The sequence below is a fragment of the Spermophilus citellus genome, assembly GCF_964194105.1.
Source record: "Spermophilus citellus genome assembly, chromosome: 3".
Classification (NCBI taxonomy): domain Eukaryota; kingdom Metazoa; phylum Chordata; class Mammalia; order Rodentia; family Sciuridae; genus Spermophilus; species Spermophilus citellus.
Genome location: NC_138184.1, coordinates 115000585 through 115016912, shown reverse-complemented (window position 1 = coordinate 115016912; position 16328 = coordinate 115000585). Strand labels below are relative to the sequence as shown.

At 59.6% G+C, this 16328-nt stretch overlaps 1 protein-coding gene across 1 annotated transcript in view; it reads left to right on the top strand.

Annotated features, from left to right (window-relative positions):
- Positions 1–16328, top strand: part of MN1 (MN1 proto-oncogene, transcriptional regulator) — a 40072-nt gene that overhangs the window by 8859 nt on the left and 14885 nt on the right. The gene's annotated exons all lie outside the window — the stretch shown is intronic.

Below are 16328 nucleotides of genomic sequence, written 5' to 3'. Positions count from 1 at the left end.
AGCCCGGCTTCCTCATCTGGGCCCAAGTCGGGGGTTGGCCTTGCTGGGGATGGTGTTTGTGTTAGGACCGTGTCTATTTTTAGGTGCGTCCCGGGTGGACAGATTTGAGCGTGGGATTTGGTGGCTCGTGGTGGAGATGTTGACTGTATACGCGGGTGTGACGGAGAGGAGGGACATTCCCAGGACACTTGGCAAGCTTCCCCGCCTTCTCACGCACACGAGAGCCAAGCAAAGTGGTCTGGGGGGGCTGGCTTGAGAGAGTGTGGCCCAGGAGGGTGACAGGTCAGGAGTCAGCAGGGAAGAACAGGGCCCTGAGCAGTTTAGTAGGTGAAGGACCCCCCCCACCCCGCCCCCTGGTCCCACCCCAGCACCCCACGCGGGCCGGCCGAGTGTATTTCCATCAGATCTGAAGTCACTCTTCAACTTCACCCTTAATCTGCTTTCCCAAAGGTGACCGGGGAAGCCAGCTAGCCCTCCAGTCTCAATGGCCTTAGCTGACAGTTTCTGATTCTGCAAAAGACTCAAGGAGCGCAAGTCCTAAAAATAGAGGATTTTGAAGATCCTAATTACAAAATCTCGGCCTCCCGAGCCCCGGGCGACTTTGATCTGGGGTATTTCGGGAGCAGACGCCGGCTCCCCCTCGCTGGGTTTTGTGCCCGTGCGTGCGTGTGTGGGGTTGGTGGAGGTGTCTGTGGCTGGGATCCGCCATGCTCGTTTCCCCGCAAGGGCAAGAATCTCTGGGAACCGGTGGTCCCCGCCCCCAGCCTCCCCCCAGTTGTGGGAAGCCGCTTCTCACTTATGGAAATGCCTCTCTTGTATTGTGATCTTTTGGTACCAACGACAACGCTGGGCTTTGGAATTAGTCATGGCCCTGCCTGCGGGGACCCTCCGTGTCCTGATGCACAGAAGCCCAGCCTGCATTCCCTAGCTCCGTGCCACTCAGGGTCCCCGAGAAACCGTACATGGGATTTGAAGGAGAAGCTGGTTCTGGGCTCCTGGCCCATGTCCTGGCCCAGTGTGAAAGTGGCCCAGTCGTTTTCATTTCCTCCATCTGCAGAGAACATGCAGCTGAGATGTGACCTCACTGGGGGCCTGTGGCTCCAGAGGCTATGGGAGAGCTGAGAGTTAGTGAGCAAACCCCAAAATTATTTTGTGTCCAGGATTGAAAAGCAAACTTAAGTTGTTTTTTTTTTGTGTGTGTGTGGGGGGTTACCAGAGGTCGAACTCAGGGGCACTCAGCCACTGAGCCCCGTCCCCAGCCCTATTTTGTGTTTTATTTAGAGACAGGGCCTCACTGAGTTGCTCAGGGCCTCGCTGTTGCTGAGGCTGGCTTTGAACTCGCGATCCTCCTGCCTCAGCCTCCTGAGCCGCTGGGATGACAGGCGTGCACCCCTGTGCCCATGTAAACTTAAGTTTGATCTACCTGGGTGTGTGTGGAGGGTTTTTGAAGGACTTGGGTGTGATGGTCAGGGCCTGCTTTGTTTCCTGGCCTGAATTTTAATCAGCCGCCTCAGGAAGTGGAGTCGGCTTCCAGAACACTGCCCAGGAGGGGACCCGGCCAGTTTCCCCAGGTATTACAGGGCGCATTCCCAGGGATTCCCACTTTGGGCCTCACAAGGCTATCTTGGAGCCACACGGTGGGTACTTGGTGAGTGACACTCTGGCACCGCAGCACCCCAAGTTCCCGCTCTCCCTCTTGGCTGAGAAGGCTGTGAGTCCGAATAATCACTGCTTCCTCGCAAAGCCGATCAGAGAGCAAACTTTATGGCAACCGCGGGCGAGGCCGTCCACGATTTATACATCATCGGGGGACCCAGACGCCCTTTAAACCTGAGGCAATTGAATTTAACAGTTCGGAGTTTCTTAGCACATTCCTGCCGGCTCTCTCTGGAGGTCCCAGAAGGGGCATCTTACATGGAATGAATTGGTCCAAAAGAAGGAAGGGGGAGAAAACCAAAACCACCAATAAATGTCTCCATACAGCCTCCCGTCGCGGGGGCGGGAAGCAGGTTTGACGTTCTTGTCTTACAAGCTCCGACGCCCAGTGCACTCCTGTGACCCCGCTTTCCCTAGAGTTGGTGGGATCAGCCGTGTGAATCGAAGCCTCTGTCTTCTTTCCCATCTCTGACTGCTCTGTGGAAGGTTCTGGAACTCTCTCAAAACGCCTGCTCCTCGGGTTCTGGTCCCTCTGTTGCCTGGGTTTCCCAGGGTGCGGTCTGGGCTTGCTGGCCTTTGGTTCGGGTGACTCAGGTGTAGCAGAAAAAGTGTTTGAGGAAATGGTCCCCTTGGGTGAAGGGGTGCTGCGGACTTGGCACCCCGAGGATCTTTGTCAAGCTGGGTGTTTCAGAGACATGGGGGGGGGAGAACCACGGCATCTCAAAAACCCGCCACAGTCCTCAGACACCCGATGCCACGGCTTCCTTCATTGGACACTAACTTGGTAGCTTTCTTAAATTTTTTTAAAAAAATTTCCTGCTTCCTGTTCCAGGGGCCTGTCCTGTGACCACCAAGTGGCCCTCAGATGCGTTCGATCGTGAAGATTTAAAATTACTTTTTCCTTCTCCGTGTGAGACAACTCTTTAAAAAGAGCCTTTGAACGCTAAGTTTGCATTTGTCCAGCACAAGTGGTTCCCAACTTTAAGGACAAATGACACCATCTGGGGCCTTTCTGACTTCCCTGGCTTTGGGTGGTGTGACTGGGAAGTGGGTCTGTCCCGCGTTGAGGGCCCGTGTGCTTGTCTGGCTTTCCTGGTTGGATTTGGGAGCCCCTGGAACGTGAGGTGACAGCTAATGAGTGAACTTCACACTCTCACACACACTTTCTCTCTCTCTTTCTCTCTCACACACACACACACAGCTTAGCTCATCCAGGCAGCAGGGCCGGGTGAGATGTCACAAAAAGATATGACCCTTTTCAGTTACTGGGAGACCCTGTTTGCAGACGCCCCCAGGGCCTGGAACACAAGCATTGTGCGTGATTGGCACCGACCACCAGGGCTGCAGCCCCTCTTCAGGACCATCCTAGGATCAGAGGCGATGGGGGCTCTGCACAGAACAGCCTGCTTTGAAATTCCCGGGGCCCAGCCTTCTGCAGAGGACCAGGGCCGGCTGAGGAGTCACTGTCCTGTCCTCCTTCCGGGGGGTTCAAACAACCTTGAAAATGGTGTGGCCGGAAGCCCCCTGCGCCCCCTCTCCCTTCCAGGAGGCAGAAGGCAGGGAGAGAGAAGCACCCCTGCCCCCAGCTAGGGAGACTGGGTGGAGGTTGGGTGCCGTTGATTTTCTTAGGTGCTGGGATGAATGGACCTGGGAGGAGCAGGTCCACAAGGGTCGGAGGTTCTTTCAACCTTGCGGTTTAGAAATGGAAAATAATGTCTAACCGTGAGACACCGCTAACACCTCTGGTCAAGTCGTGGCGGCAGCCTCATCGCTCAGGGCTGAAACTTTTTCTCTGGGTTTACTCCCCTGGAGCTGGGGACTCCCAAAGGACCACATTCCTGGGGGTAAATAAATAGGACCGGATCGCACTGCCCGGTGGTCCCCTCAGCAATCCCGGCCTGTTTCTGTTGAGCTAGCGGCCGAGGCAGGCGATCAGGGTGATGAAGGGACCCAATGGGTCCCCCCAGTAATGTGGCCCGCTCCTGCAGAGGCGTGGCCCCTCTGGCCTGCTGCAGACGCACGTCGAGTGTTGAAGATGTGCCCAGATCTTTCCATCAAAGAGGGGGTGGGAAAAGGAGTGACCTTTCCCCTGGTGACCTGCAAGGTGACCGCTGGAGCCTCTCAGCTCCGAACCCTTCAGGGACAGTCACGGGCACTGCAGGCAGGTCCCACCTCTTGGAATGGAAACGTGCCCGAGCTGGCCTCCTACTGAATACACACACACACACACACACACACACACACACACACACACATATATATATATATATATATATATTTTTTTTTTTTCTTTTTCTTTTTCTGAATGGCAGGTAAAAAGGGAACCCAAGTCAGACAAATTCAGCACGAGGAAGGTTTCCCTGACTCACATCAGTCACCACCAGGAATCCGAACCCCAGGGCCTCAGGCTTTAGTAGCGACACCATTGGCTGAAAACAAATGGACCCCTTCCGTCCCCCACACTGCAACTCTGGGTGGCTGCTTAGTGTTGGGAGGGAGGCCAGGGATCAAAATCAGGCTTTTTAAAAATGGAAGCAATTTCATGATCCCTCCGCCGTGACTATTTCCAGATTCCTGGGGCGTCCGCTCCGGGTGCCCGCAGATGTAGCCGCGCACGCGCACACGCACCGCCCCACGCAGTCCGGAGAAGCCCCGTAAGAAATGCGGACCCCCCCCTCCGCCCAGCGTCTGCTCCTATAAGGTTTGGGCCCCGTCGGGGTGGGGTGGAAGCTGCTTGATCTCAGTGGGGTCAGTTTTTTGCTGCATTTGTAATCCGGTTAGGGCCTGTTGAATGTGCTGGTACCTTTGACTATTGGGGGTCAGTTTTGGTGAATCAGCGTTTATCTTGTGCTCAGGGTGAGAGGCACTTGGCTGGGATTAGGTGTGTGCGCGTGCGCGCGTGTGCCTTCATGGGGACCATGCACCCGTCACGGGAGAAAGGTCCCCCAGGCGCGGTTCCCACCGTCTCCCCAGGAAGAGGGGGCCAGGGCCGCCTTGGGCCACCTCTGGTCGCGGAGGAGGGCTTAGCGGGGCTGCTGAGCAGACCCAGCCTCCCAGATCCCTGGGGGCAGCCGGAGCACGCGGGCTCCCTTCTGGTCCCTTGGTCCTTGGAGTGTCCCAGCATCAGTTCCCAAGGCGCTGGGAGCCAAGCGCCTGCGGGCACGGGGGTGTCCTTGTGAGCCCCTTCTACCCCGCCGCTTTGACAAATGCTCGTGGGGGACCTGTGTCGCGCCACTTCTAAGCACGGCCTCGTGTGACTGGCAAAGAAGGAAGGAAAGTGCTCAGGTCTCAGGAGCTGGGGCGGGGGTGCCCCGGGAAAGGACAAGGGGCAGCCCGGCTTTGGCCTTGGCTGTCACCGGCCTCCAGAGGGGAGCTGTGTCACTTGGACGCGTGACCCTGCAGCCGGGCTCTCTGGCTGCCCCCTCTTCTTCCACGGGCTCTGCACGGCCCTGTCACAGCCTGTCTGCCTCCGGGGGATGACTCAAAATTCTGCTTTGTGGAATCGCCCCCACACCAGAGCAACCCCGGGCCTGTGGCCAGCAAGGGTCCCCGAGCCCCACACCGTGCTCTCCGCTCCCTGCGCCTCGCTGGCCCTGGCTGCCTCCTTGCAGAGGGAGCCCCTTGGGCCAGGTGCCCTGGCCCTGAGCCAGCGGCCACCAACTGGACTCCGAGGACATGGGCGTTTGCAGAGAGGAGGGGACAGTGTCCTTTTTATGTGGCTCCTTGAGGTCTAATGGGCGTGGGTGTCAGCCTTGAATTTGGAGAGGGTCTGATCCAGCCTTCACCCCAGAGCCCCTTCCGGCAAGCACAGCACCCCAGCTGGACACTAAATCTTCCAGAAGCTTCTCTGGGGACACGGAGGCGCAGTGGGAGGGACCGGCGGCGGGGCACACCTGTTACCTGGATCAGCAGTGACGGTGACATTTCTGGGAGAATTTATGGGCCAGACGCGCCGGAAGCCAGAAGCCAGAGGCGTTTCTGCTCCTGGCAGCGACACCCCAGGAGCCCCACGCCCAGCACCGTCCCAGCCCCTGCCTCCCTTAATGAATTAATTTAGCTCCCGACAGTTGGTATTAAGTAGTTATTTTGGGAATCCAAGGGAGAGAGAGCTGAAAGGCTTTTTTATAAAACATTTTTTTTGGGGAAAAAAAAAGTAGTGCATTTTGAAGTTTGAGATGACTTGGAGCCTGGGCTGGGGGGGGGGGTGGCCAGTGTGGGCAGGTGCCTGCCCCGTCCCCACCTGTGACTTGACTTCTCCTTGCAGAGTCCTCCTCCTCCTCCTCCTCCTCCTCCTCCCTTTTTGTTCTCTTCTGTGGGTAAGAATGGCAGGGCTCAGCACTGGGGTCTGCACAGCCCGTGAGAACCTGGAGATCACTCTCACTTTTCCGAGGGAGAGGAACTCGGTGTAATGGGAACATAGCCTTCCTGTTCTCCTGGTGTGTTGCTTTCAAGTTTAAAAATACTTTGTTTTCATGATCGCAGTTTATCCCTTGCCTGTTTTTTTTTTTTTTTTTTTTTTTGGTACCAGGGATTGAACTCAGGGCCACTCGACCCCTGAGCCCCATCCCCAGCCCTATTTTGTATTTTATTTAGATACACGGTCTAGTGAGTTGCTTAGCGCCTCACCATTGCTGAGGCTGGCTTTGAACTTGCAATCCTCCTGCCTCAGCCTCCCCAGCCACTGGGATGGCAGGTGTGCGCCACCGCGCTGGGCTGAAACATTTCCTTTGAACTTAAAAGGTCTTTTCCTTCCTTGTCAGCAAGCCCCCCTCCCCGCCCCAGCAATATTTATCTCTTCCTTAAAAAAGGACCGTGGTCCCTGTGGCCGAGGTGCCCTTGGACTCCCAGGGCTCACGTGGGAAACGTGTCCAGGGTGTGCTCAGCTCTGGCTGGCTGTCCTGTGCACATGGCAGCGGGGCCTGTTACAGAGAGTCAAAAAAGATTGTAAATGGCTTATGCAGAAAAACCATTTAGATAAAAAAGCAATTTTCCCTTCTGCATAAAAGTGCTAAGAATTAATAGCACATTCTTTCTAAATGGGTATTTTTATATTATATTTTCCCCCTAATGAAATTCTTTTCCCAAACAGAAATATGTTTCATTTTAAACTTTAGAGTCAAATTGATCTGTTGTGGAGCCGGCAGGAGCCGGGGTCCCGGGTGGAGCGAGGCCCTTCCCTCCGGGCTCTGAGTCTTGAGTTTAGGATGACGGGGTCTTCCCACAGTGGGGTTTGCCCCTGTTCCATCCCGTGGTGGGCTGGGGCTGTTTTTAACAGACAGACAGACAGACTGGCCCTGGAACCTGAGCTGTCTGTGTTGGCCTGGAGGAAGCTCCCTCTGTCCTGGGGCGTTTCCATGATCCTGTGGGTGCAAGGCCTCCCCACCCCCAGCCCGGGCACCCCTTCCTGCTCCCCTTTACAGGGCAGCTGGGGAGAGGGCTGCTTTCATCCCTCAAGGTCCCACCAAGGGGCAGCTCCGCGGGCGCCCCGCCACCAGGGCCGGCCTCCGTGGTGGTTTGGGGAGGAGTGGAGATTCAGAACTTCTCAGAAGGCCGGCTCCATGCAGCCTGGCCAAAGCCTGCAGCTGAGTGTCCTGGAACGTCTCTGGGAGCTCTTTGGGCCGGTGTCTGCTGGCCAAGTTCCCCTGCCCGGGTGTGTGGACGTGGAGTTGTTTGGAAGCTTAGGTGTCTGGCTGCGGTGGATGAGCACCCCCAAACACCTGCTTGCGGTTTTCACAGTCAAAATGACACTCGGGTGAATGTTTAGGCAACATTCCTAACATTGGAAAGATTCTTCTTCCATCTCTGTGCCCTTCCACACAAGATTTTCTAGCAGAGAAAACTAAGGCCCAGAGAGGGCAGGCAACTCCATGAAAACCACACAGCAGAGCTGTAAACTGAGGACTGGACTGTAGGGCTCTTGGCTTTGACCTTCTCTTCCTGCTTCTTGAACCCCCTCCCTGGGAAGGTAGGATCTGATTTCTCCTGGCTCAGCTTTGTGCAGACCAACGCCACATCTCTTTGAACCCGGCTTTTTTGGAAGGGGCCATGACACACAGCTGCGGGTGGCAGCAGTACTTGCTCCCCCTTGTTGTGCGGATGATTCTTGACCTTGGGGAAACCTTGACGGCACCACGTCCCACCAGAGGAGTGCTCCGGGTCTCAGGTCTGCTCTTGCCAGCAAGCTGCTCGGCTTGGGTTCCTTGTGGGGTGAGGGCAGAGGTGCTGCCCTCCTAGAGGTTCTGTGAGATTGTGGCCAGCATTCTAATGTGTGATGAAAAGCACAGGTTCTGGAGCCAGCAACTCCCCTTCCCAGCTGTGTGACCTTGGGCTGGTTACTTCGCCTCTCTGTGTTGTTTCCTCTCTGTTAGAGAGGGTAATAAGAGTTCTCACCTCATGGGGATAGGAGGAGTCACTGAATTAGTGGTTGTGTGAGTTGATGCTCCGAAGCCTGCCCAGCACAGCACATGTACAAGGCCTTTATTGACCAGCTTTTATTGACCACCTACTGTGTGCTAGGTGTTTTGCATATAGAACCTGGCCCCAGGGCCTGGCCCAGGACAGGGGATGGTGTCGTGGGGTCTAGCTCAGGTCCACCCTCCCTGCAGCCTGGCTGTTGACCTGGCATGGGCCCTGGGGGGCAGGGGGACGGGTGGTGTGTCATCCCTCCTTGTTGGGGACTCTCATCTGTCCCCGACGCTGGAGGGCCGGGTGCTACCTGGAGAGCTCAGGCCGGGTCTCCGGGGCTGGGGCAGCGCTGAGGGGTTTCTTTCTGCCTGACAGCTCTCCTGAGAGACGGTTCCCTGATGGGTGTGAGCCATGTCCGTCTTCTTCTTGGAGGAGTTCACCGGATGAGTGGCCTCCGGCCTCCAAGCACTCTGCCAGGGGCCTGGGCCAGCCTGGGAGCTGGCCATCAGAAAACACAGCCCCTGCATCTGGCCTCTTGGTTGGGGACTCAGGAACCTGCAGGCTTGGGCTGACCAGGGACAGGGAGGGAGGGAGGGGTTGAGACTGAGCCTCTGTGCCTCGGTCAGTCGGACGGTTTACGAGTCCAGCAGGCCTGGGTTTGATCCCAGCTCTGCTTCGTGACCTTGGGCTGGTGCATTCACCTCTCTGAGCCTCGTTTTGTTTTCCCTGCAAAACGGTTACAGTCCCTATGACTTCTCCAAGAGTAGCTTCTGGCGTCCTCTGGGTGGAGACCTGGGTGCTGCTGGCTATCGCGTGGTGGCCAGGTCAGTCCCACCGCCCTCCCCTCAACACAGAGCCACCCAGACCTGCACAGCCGTAGTGCCAGCGTCCAGAAGCCCCCGGCTGGAGAGTGATGGGGGCGTTAGACGGGAAACAATCTTTAAGATCTGGTCGCCACATCCGATAGAAAGTCCAGAGTCAGTCCCCAAACACACAGGAAGCGCCCGCCACGGGGTGAGGCCGGCTGCCGGCAGCTGGAGACCCAGGCCCTGCTTTCAAGGGAGGGGACAGACAGCAGCTGAGGTCGATGCCACCGGCTGGGCAGGGCCAGGCAGAGCATGAGAAGGGGTTCTCTGGACAGGGCCCCCGGGTCTCCGTGGGGTGGTGATGTGGGGCAGAGGGGTTCTGGTCACCGCCGCACAGCCTGCTCTCTGGGGGACAGTAGTGTCCACCTGAAGTGTGTACTGGTCCCCAGCGGCAGACCCTCCCATCAGGCCCATTCCAGGCTTCTGCAGTGACATCAGCCCCCCACCCCATCCCTGGGTCCCCGAATCTCTACCCTGGAGCCCGCTGTGTCGAGCTGTGCAGGAAGGGTGTGAGCTGAGGGAACAGCACGTGAGGGGGGCCCTGAGGCAGGACTGAGCTGGCGTGTTCCAGGAACGAACATGGGGTGCTGGGTGGGAGGAGAGAGTCCTGGTAGGCAGCACCCGACTGCTCAGGGCTTGTAGGCACCATCCGATGAGCAGCTTAGCTTTGATCCAGAGTGTGAAAGGAGCCAGGAAGCGGGGATCCGTGGCACCTAGTAGATGTGCAGTTAACAGTGGCTCAGCCACATCCAAGAGAAAGTCTTCCCTCCCCCGACCCAGCTCCTCTCGGGGAGGCAGAACTTTCCTGATAGCTTGGGGCACAGGTTAGGGAAGGGGACGTCCCTGCTAGCCCTCACGATGAGGTGCTCGGGGCCTCCAGATTGGGCCTCAGCCTGCCACAGATGGTGAGGCCCGTCCTGCTTCTCCCTGAGCTGCGCAGGCTGCGATTTGTGGCCTTGTCCAGGGGACTCGGTGTCCTTCCTTCCCCAGGCTTGGCTTTGCAGGCCTGGCAGGAGTCACCCCACGGGAACACGTAGGCCCGGCTGGGACCAGCCCCCAGGGGCCTGCAGGTGGGACTCGGGCCACCCTGACCTGACATCCACCTTCTGGATGTTTTCTTTGCTCTTCCTTCCTGGCCGCCTAAGTGGCAAAGAGGTTCTAGCAGGCTGTGGTTAGTGACCGTCAAACTGAGGCCCAGAGATGCAAAGTGAGTGTCCTCAGGCCACCCAGTGGGGGTGGCAGAGTGCGGTCCCACCACCAGGCCTGTCTAGTCCTGGGCTGGGGCACCGCGGCCTGAGGCGGGAGCCGTGGGCAGTCTCTGGGCCTCCCTCCCAGCCGTGGCCAGGCCGGGCCCCGAGCTGGTCAAGTGTCTGCCATTAGCTTGTCCCAGGGGAAGGCGGCTGTCAGAACCCCAGGCCTGGGGACGCCGTGGTGGGATTGGGGCGGGGTGGGGCCACCTCCCTGAGCCTGGGTCTGCTCGTCCGGCGTCTTGAAGGGGCCCAGGGTTCAGGGAGTGGGGGCCGCTGCCCATGTTGGCTGTGAGCCCAGGTGGGCCTCCTGCCCGGGCCCAGGGACGTGGAGCTCGGCCACCCTGACGCCCTGCCCTCTCTGCCCCGAGACCTGGAGGGGTGTGGGGCTGGCCAGGCCCGGGGACCCCCACCCCGCCTTCTGAGGGTCGAGCTCGCGGAGACGCTGTGGCCTGGGACAGCCACTGCCCCACTGGAGGGGCAGGCTGCAGACGTCAGAGCCCGTCCTGGGGGACCTGGGGGACCGCCTGCATCCGTCACCTGACTCCTGGCCATTGCGGTTGGCTCTGCGTCCTGGATCTTGGGGACCAGGACAGCAGGGCTGCAGCCTCCTGCTGCTGACCTCCTGGCCACCGCGGCCTCGGCCCCCAGCTGTGATTCTGGGCAGGGGGAGGATTAAGGGGATAATGAAGAGCGCGGCCAGCACCTGGCACGTCCCGAATGCCCGCCGGCCTGGGCATGAACCGCCGCTCTCCAGCTCCTGGGCAGGGGGACGGGGACCTCCCGGGGGAGGGGTGGCGGTGGGAAGGTGGGGGGCGGCGTCCCTGCCGGCAGCGGGAGTCCTTCACGGGCCGCCTGGTTTCCCGTGGGCGGCAGGAGCTGTGTCTGGGTTGGGGTGGCTCAGGTACGCGCTGGATTGGACCACAGGACACTCAGGGGCCCTCGTCCACGGAGCCATGTCCCTAGACCTAATTTGCATTTTATTTAGAGACAGCGTCTCCTCGCCATGGCTGAGGCTGGCTCTGAACTCACCATCCTCCTTCCTCAGCCTCCCCAGCCGGATGACAGCGGGCTCCAGGCGCTCAGTGGCTGCAGGTTCTTGAGCTCAGTCTGCAGGGTGAGTCTGCGAGAGGAGCTGGACCCTCTGCAGAGCCTGAGAGCTCCCCGTCCCTGGGGTCCCCTGCGTGCTCCCTAGATGGCGGCCTGGGTAGGGTGTGGAAGATGAGCCCCTTGGTAGGATGAGCGCTTCCTGAAACAGCTGGTGACGGTGGTTACAGGAAGGTAGATGGAGCACGTTCTCCTGGGACGGTTCCAGGACAAGCAGGGCAGCTGGTCCCCAGGATGCCCCCCGCGCTCCTGCCTCTCTCCTTATGGGCCTGGGTCGCCGACGCCGGACAGACAGACCCTGCCTGGCTTCTCTTCTTCTTTAGGTACCAGGGATTGGCCCCGGGGGCGCTTCACCACGGAGCCCTGTCCCTCCCCAGCCCTTTTGGATATCTATGTAGAGACAGGGTCCCTCTGAGCTGCTCGGGGCCTCGCCATGGCTGAGGCTGGCCTTGAACTCGTGATCCTCCTGCCTCAGCCTCCCGAGCCGCTGGGTTGACAGGTGTACGCCCCCGCCCCTCCACGCCCAGCTGCTTTTCTTCTTGGGTTTCTCCCCAGATCTGCGCCATGGCGGGCAAGAGCCCACAGGGCCGCAGGTCTCTTCTCAGATTTTGTTTTTTTGGGGAAAAAAGAAAACCCTCTTCTGATTCCCCACCTCCATGGTTCGCTCAGAGTTTAACCAAACCAAAGTGGGGTGTCCAGGAGGCTCACCGGAAGCTGAACCCCCTGCCCGCCGGCAGTGGGTTCGAGGCAGGGTCCTCCGATCACGGTAAAGACCAGGCCCAAACTTTCTTTGCATCCCCCTTTTATTTCTGGAACAGTCCGCTGGCTGGTTCCTTTGGGTCCCCCCACATTCTCTTTTTCGAAACAGAATCCATTCTTCACCCCAGATGACCAGGCCTGGAGTCCTTTGGTCAGGTCTGTGGCGTCCCCCTGGGTCGGTGGGGGGTCAGGCAGCCTCCGGGGGGAGACGGAGCGGGGTCAGGGAAAACCTCAAGGTCGGGGATCCCCGAGGGGCTGCCTCTCGAGGGACAGAGCCTGGGGGGGCGGGGAGCCGGGCTGCGCTTCTGGGTCAGTGGCGCCCTCCCCTCCAGAGGAGCTGCGCCCCACCACCTCCACCCGATCCTGGGGCCCTGGTGGACTTGGGATCTTCCGTCGTCTCTTTGGTTATGATTATTCTTTAATGAGGTCAGACTGAGAACCCGTCTGCCTGGGCCGCCCGGGCTGGAGGGCAATTAACCGGAGACCAACCTCTTAATTAGGGTTTCCCCTGCGTAAATCTCATTTGGTAAATTCCTTATCATCCCCGGCTTTAACGACAGCGCGTCCTCGAGACGGGATTGAGCCCCCCTGGGACCTCTCAGTGAGTCCCCCCAGAGGCCGCCGAGCCTCCCCCAGGAAGGGCTGCGGGAGGGACCCCCTTTCAGGGTTAATTAATCAGAAAATGTAGTGGAGCCTGTTGATTCGGGGAGCTTGGTCTGCCACCTTTTAATTCCCCGCCACCCCTTCTGCCTCCCTTCTGGGTCTTTCTTTTTCTTGGTGAGCCGAAGGGAATCTGCACCCCCGCCCCTCCCTCTCCCCAACCTGTCTGTCTTTGTGCAAAGGTTCCATTTTTTCCTTCCCTTTTTTAAATGCGAGTACAGCCCGGAGTGGAAATGTCAGGGGTCACTCTTCAGGCGGAGGGGGCAGGGGGCCCCGGGCCACCTCAGCTGCTGTCTGTCCCCTTCCAGAGACCAGAGCTGGACTTAACCCTTTGGAGCCCAGTGCCTGCCCGCCCAGGGACACAAGGCCTTTCTTCCCTGGAGTCCAGGGACACGGCCACTGGGTCCCCCTTTGGAGGTGTTAGGCTAAAAATCACTTCTGTGGTCGCAGGGGTGCAGGCACAGTGGCCTTCCCTAGAAGGAGGCCCGCCCTTTGCATTTTTTTGGGTGCGCGTGGAACCTGTGGTGTGTTGGGGACCAGGGTGGAGATGTCACCCGTTCAGACACAGGCCCAGCCACGCTCATGGCCTCCGCCCCATCAGCAGAGAGGTTCCGATTTACAGGTGGGAGGATGGGGGCCTCTGCCCCAGGAAGGGGTGGAATCAGGGCCCGCTGGGTTCCCAGACCTGCACCCCCAGTTTCTGCTTATCCAAGCCCCAGATCCAGGAGAGGAGAAGCCTGAGGTCAGAGTGGCTCCCAGATGCTCATGCCCTTCTGCGGCCATGGAAGGATCAGGGCCCTTGGACCTTGGGCCCTTGGCCCGTGGACCCTCCTGCCCCTGGGAAGCTGTGGACCCCTTTTACAGATGACAAAGCATGGCGGCAGGTGGCAAACCCAGATCTGTCCCCTCCTTCTTCCTGTCTGCCAGCTGGGCCAGGCTGCCCCTGGCACGGGGACCCTGCTGCAGGAGAAGCAGCTCTCAGGTCAGGTCTCAGGGCCTCCGTCACCTGGGGAGCTGTGTGTGCAAGGGCAGCCTAGATGGGTGGTCTGGGCAGTGGGACTCTGGAGGGCACAGGTGACCCAGGACCGGGCCTTTCGCTACTGATTGTGGGTGTACTCCCGGGGCCTCAGTTCCCTCCCCTTTGAAGGAGGACCTTGGCGGGGTCAGCCCCCGGGGGTCTGGGACCCTGGGCCCACTCCTCACATAGAGCTTCATGGTCAGCAGCGCGCACCCCTGAGCTGCCACACGGCTTAACTCTTGCTGTTGTTACTCGTTCCTGATGGTGGAGAAGAAAAAGAAATGTCAGTATCAACAAAGTCCCCAAAGTCGTCAGAGAGAGCGCTGCTGCAGCCCAGCTCAAGGGTTAGGCCTCTGACCTGGGGCTGTGTGACGCCAGGCAGGTAACTTGACCTCTCTGTGCTGTGGTGATGGGTGCACCATCCTTGGTCAGCGGTGGGCTGAGTCTGAACTCTGAGCCTGCAGGGGAGGAGACGGTGCCTTGCTTTGCTGCTTTGTCCTGAGCTGGGCGGCTGCTTGGGGATCCTCCCCATTGACTGGGCCTCGGTTTCCCCATCTGGAACGGGGAGGCTGCGGTGAAGCTTAGGAGCAAGGGCATTGCCCAGACAACTCCGGGATCAGAGATGGTTCTTTTCTTTTCTTTTTGGTGCAGGGGATTGAACCCAGGGGCCCTTGACCCCTGAGCCCCACCCCGGCCCTCACTGAGTTTTATTGAGAGACAGGGTCTCCCTGAGCGGTTAGGGCCTTGCTGTGGCTGAGGCTGGCTTTGAACTCGCGTCCTCAGAGACGGCTCTTCTTACACCAGGGGAAAGTGGGTGCTGCTCAGCTCTGAGGGTGGGGGTCCGAGCCCTGGAGCTGACCCCGTTGTGGGTCCGGGGTCCGTTCTCTGGTGTGTCCAGGGACTCCTGTCCGTCAAGGGCCAAGGGGACGTTTGGGGCCTGGGTTCGGTCCAGCGCCCTCTCCCCTGCAGCCCGCGGGGTCCCATTGCTACGCCTGCCTCAGTGTCCCCTTCTGTACAATGGGCACTGGTGCCCCACTCGGTCCCCAGAGCCAGCAGAGCGAGCCCGAGGCCACGGAGGCTCTGGGCCGTTGGTCACCCTGATGACGCGGCCCGCCAGGCCCCGAGAGGCCCGGAGCTGCCCGGAGCGGAGCTCGAGTGCCCTGCTGGCCCGCGGCCTGTCTCCCTCGCTCGGAGACCAAAGCCCAGCATCTGTTCCCGGGAGCTGTTTAATATTCTGTCGCGGTAAAATGAACTCATCAGAGCCACCCGAACACAGCTGAGGCGCCCGCCCGGCCGCCTTTCAGAGGCCCTGGGCCCCCCTTGGGCCTCGCGGGGCTGGCAGCAGCCGGGACAGAGGGGCCCCCTTTTCTTCTTGGTGCCCCTGGGGAGCTGTGTCCCCAAATGGGGCTCCTGGAGGGCCGGTGGGGGCTGGGTTTCTGGCCTGTTCAGGGCCTTGTTTGTTCGTGGCTGGGAGATTCTGTGTGGGGTCTCCTTGGGGACGCTGGGACAGTTAGGCCCTCCCCAAACCCTTCCTCTGACTGTCCTCCACCCAGCCTCCAAGGGGAGGCTGGAAGCCCCAGCCCGCCAGCCGCCCTGAGGACGCTGAGCCTCACAGGGCTGCCGACTCCCTGGGACTCCTGGGGACATTTATTTTCCTTATTCCCATTTGACAGGTGAGAAAACTGAGGCCCCCCGGGGTGAGCTGGCTTCTCATGTCACTAGGAAATGACCAGGCAGGGCCTCAACCAGAACCCGGCTCTGGCCACCGAGCCCTGTTCTCAGGGCCGCCCACCGACCTGCAAGGCCACCCTGAGGTGGAGTGGCGTGGCCAGCTGTGGACCTTGCCCCTAGGCATTCAGTGGGTGCCACTTAGGTGCCAGCCGTCATTGTGACCTGATGACTCTGTCCCAGCTGCCACGCTCGCGGGTCCTTGAACACCTCGGGTTCCCCAGCTCCTCCAAAGCAGGAGCACAAAGTGCTCCAGGTAGAAGCCGGCTCCATTTCATGTAATTATCTGTGATAGAATTAAATATCACTCTAATTAGTCGTGGGCAATTTCTCTGCTGAGGCCCAGCCAGGCGGTGGGGGGACGTCGGCAGGGCCTCCGCGGGGCTGCTGTGGGGGACGGGGGTGTCCTGGCCTGGGAGCCCCACACGGGGCTTAAGCCCGCAGCAGCGGTTTCTCCCCAGGGCACAGAGCTCCAGGGAGGGCTGGTCTGGGGACCTGGCAGCACCGTTCCTCTGTCCCTATGTACCAGAGGGACTCAGCACAGAGTGCTGGACTTAGTCCCTTCTGCAAGTGACCCAAATCAGAGCTGGGTCCACAGCCTCTGAGAGAGCCCAGCGCTGGGTCTCCAGCCGTGGAATCCTAGCCCAGAGTCTGAACCCCAGCAGCCCCCCTCCCTGTGGGGCCTTGTGCCGCACCCTTGCCCTCTCAGCCTCAGTTTTCCTTGGCTGTGAAACGGGGATAATTTGACCATCCAATGCATCTTCCTGTCCAGGGTCAGGCTGTGAATATCTGGGGGTTTTCAGCCCCGAGTCTCTGTCACTGCTTCCTAACCCCGACCTGGTCATGCAGGCGAGGCCGCAGTGTACCGGGGCGGGTGTGTCG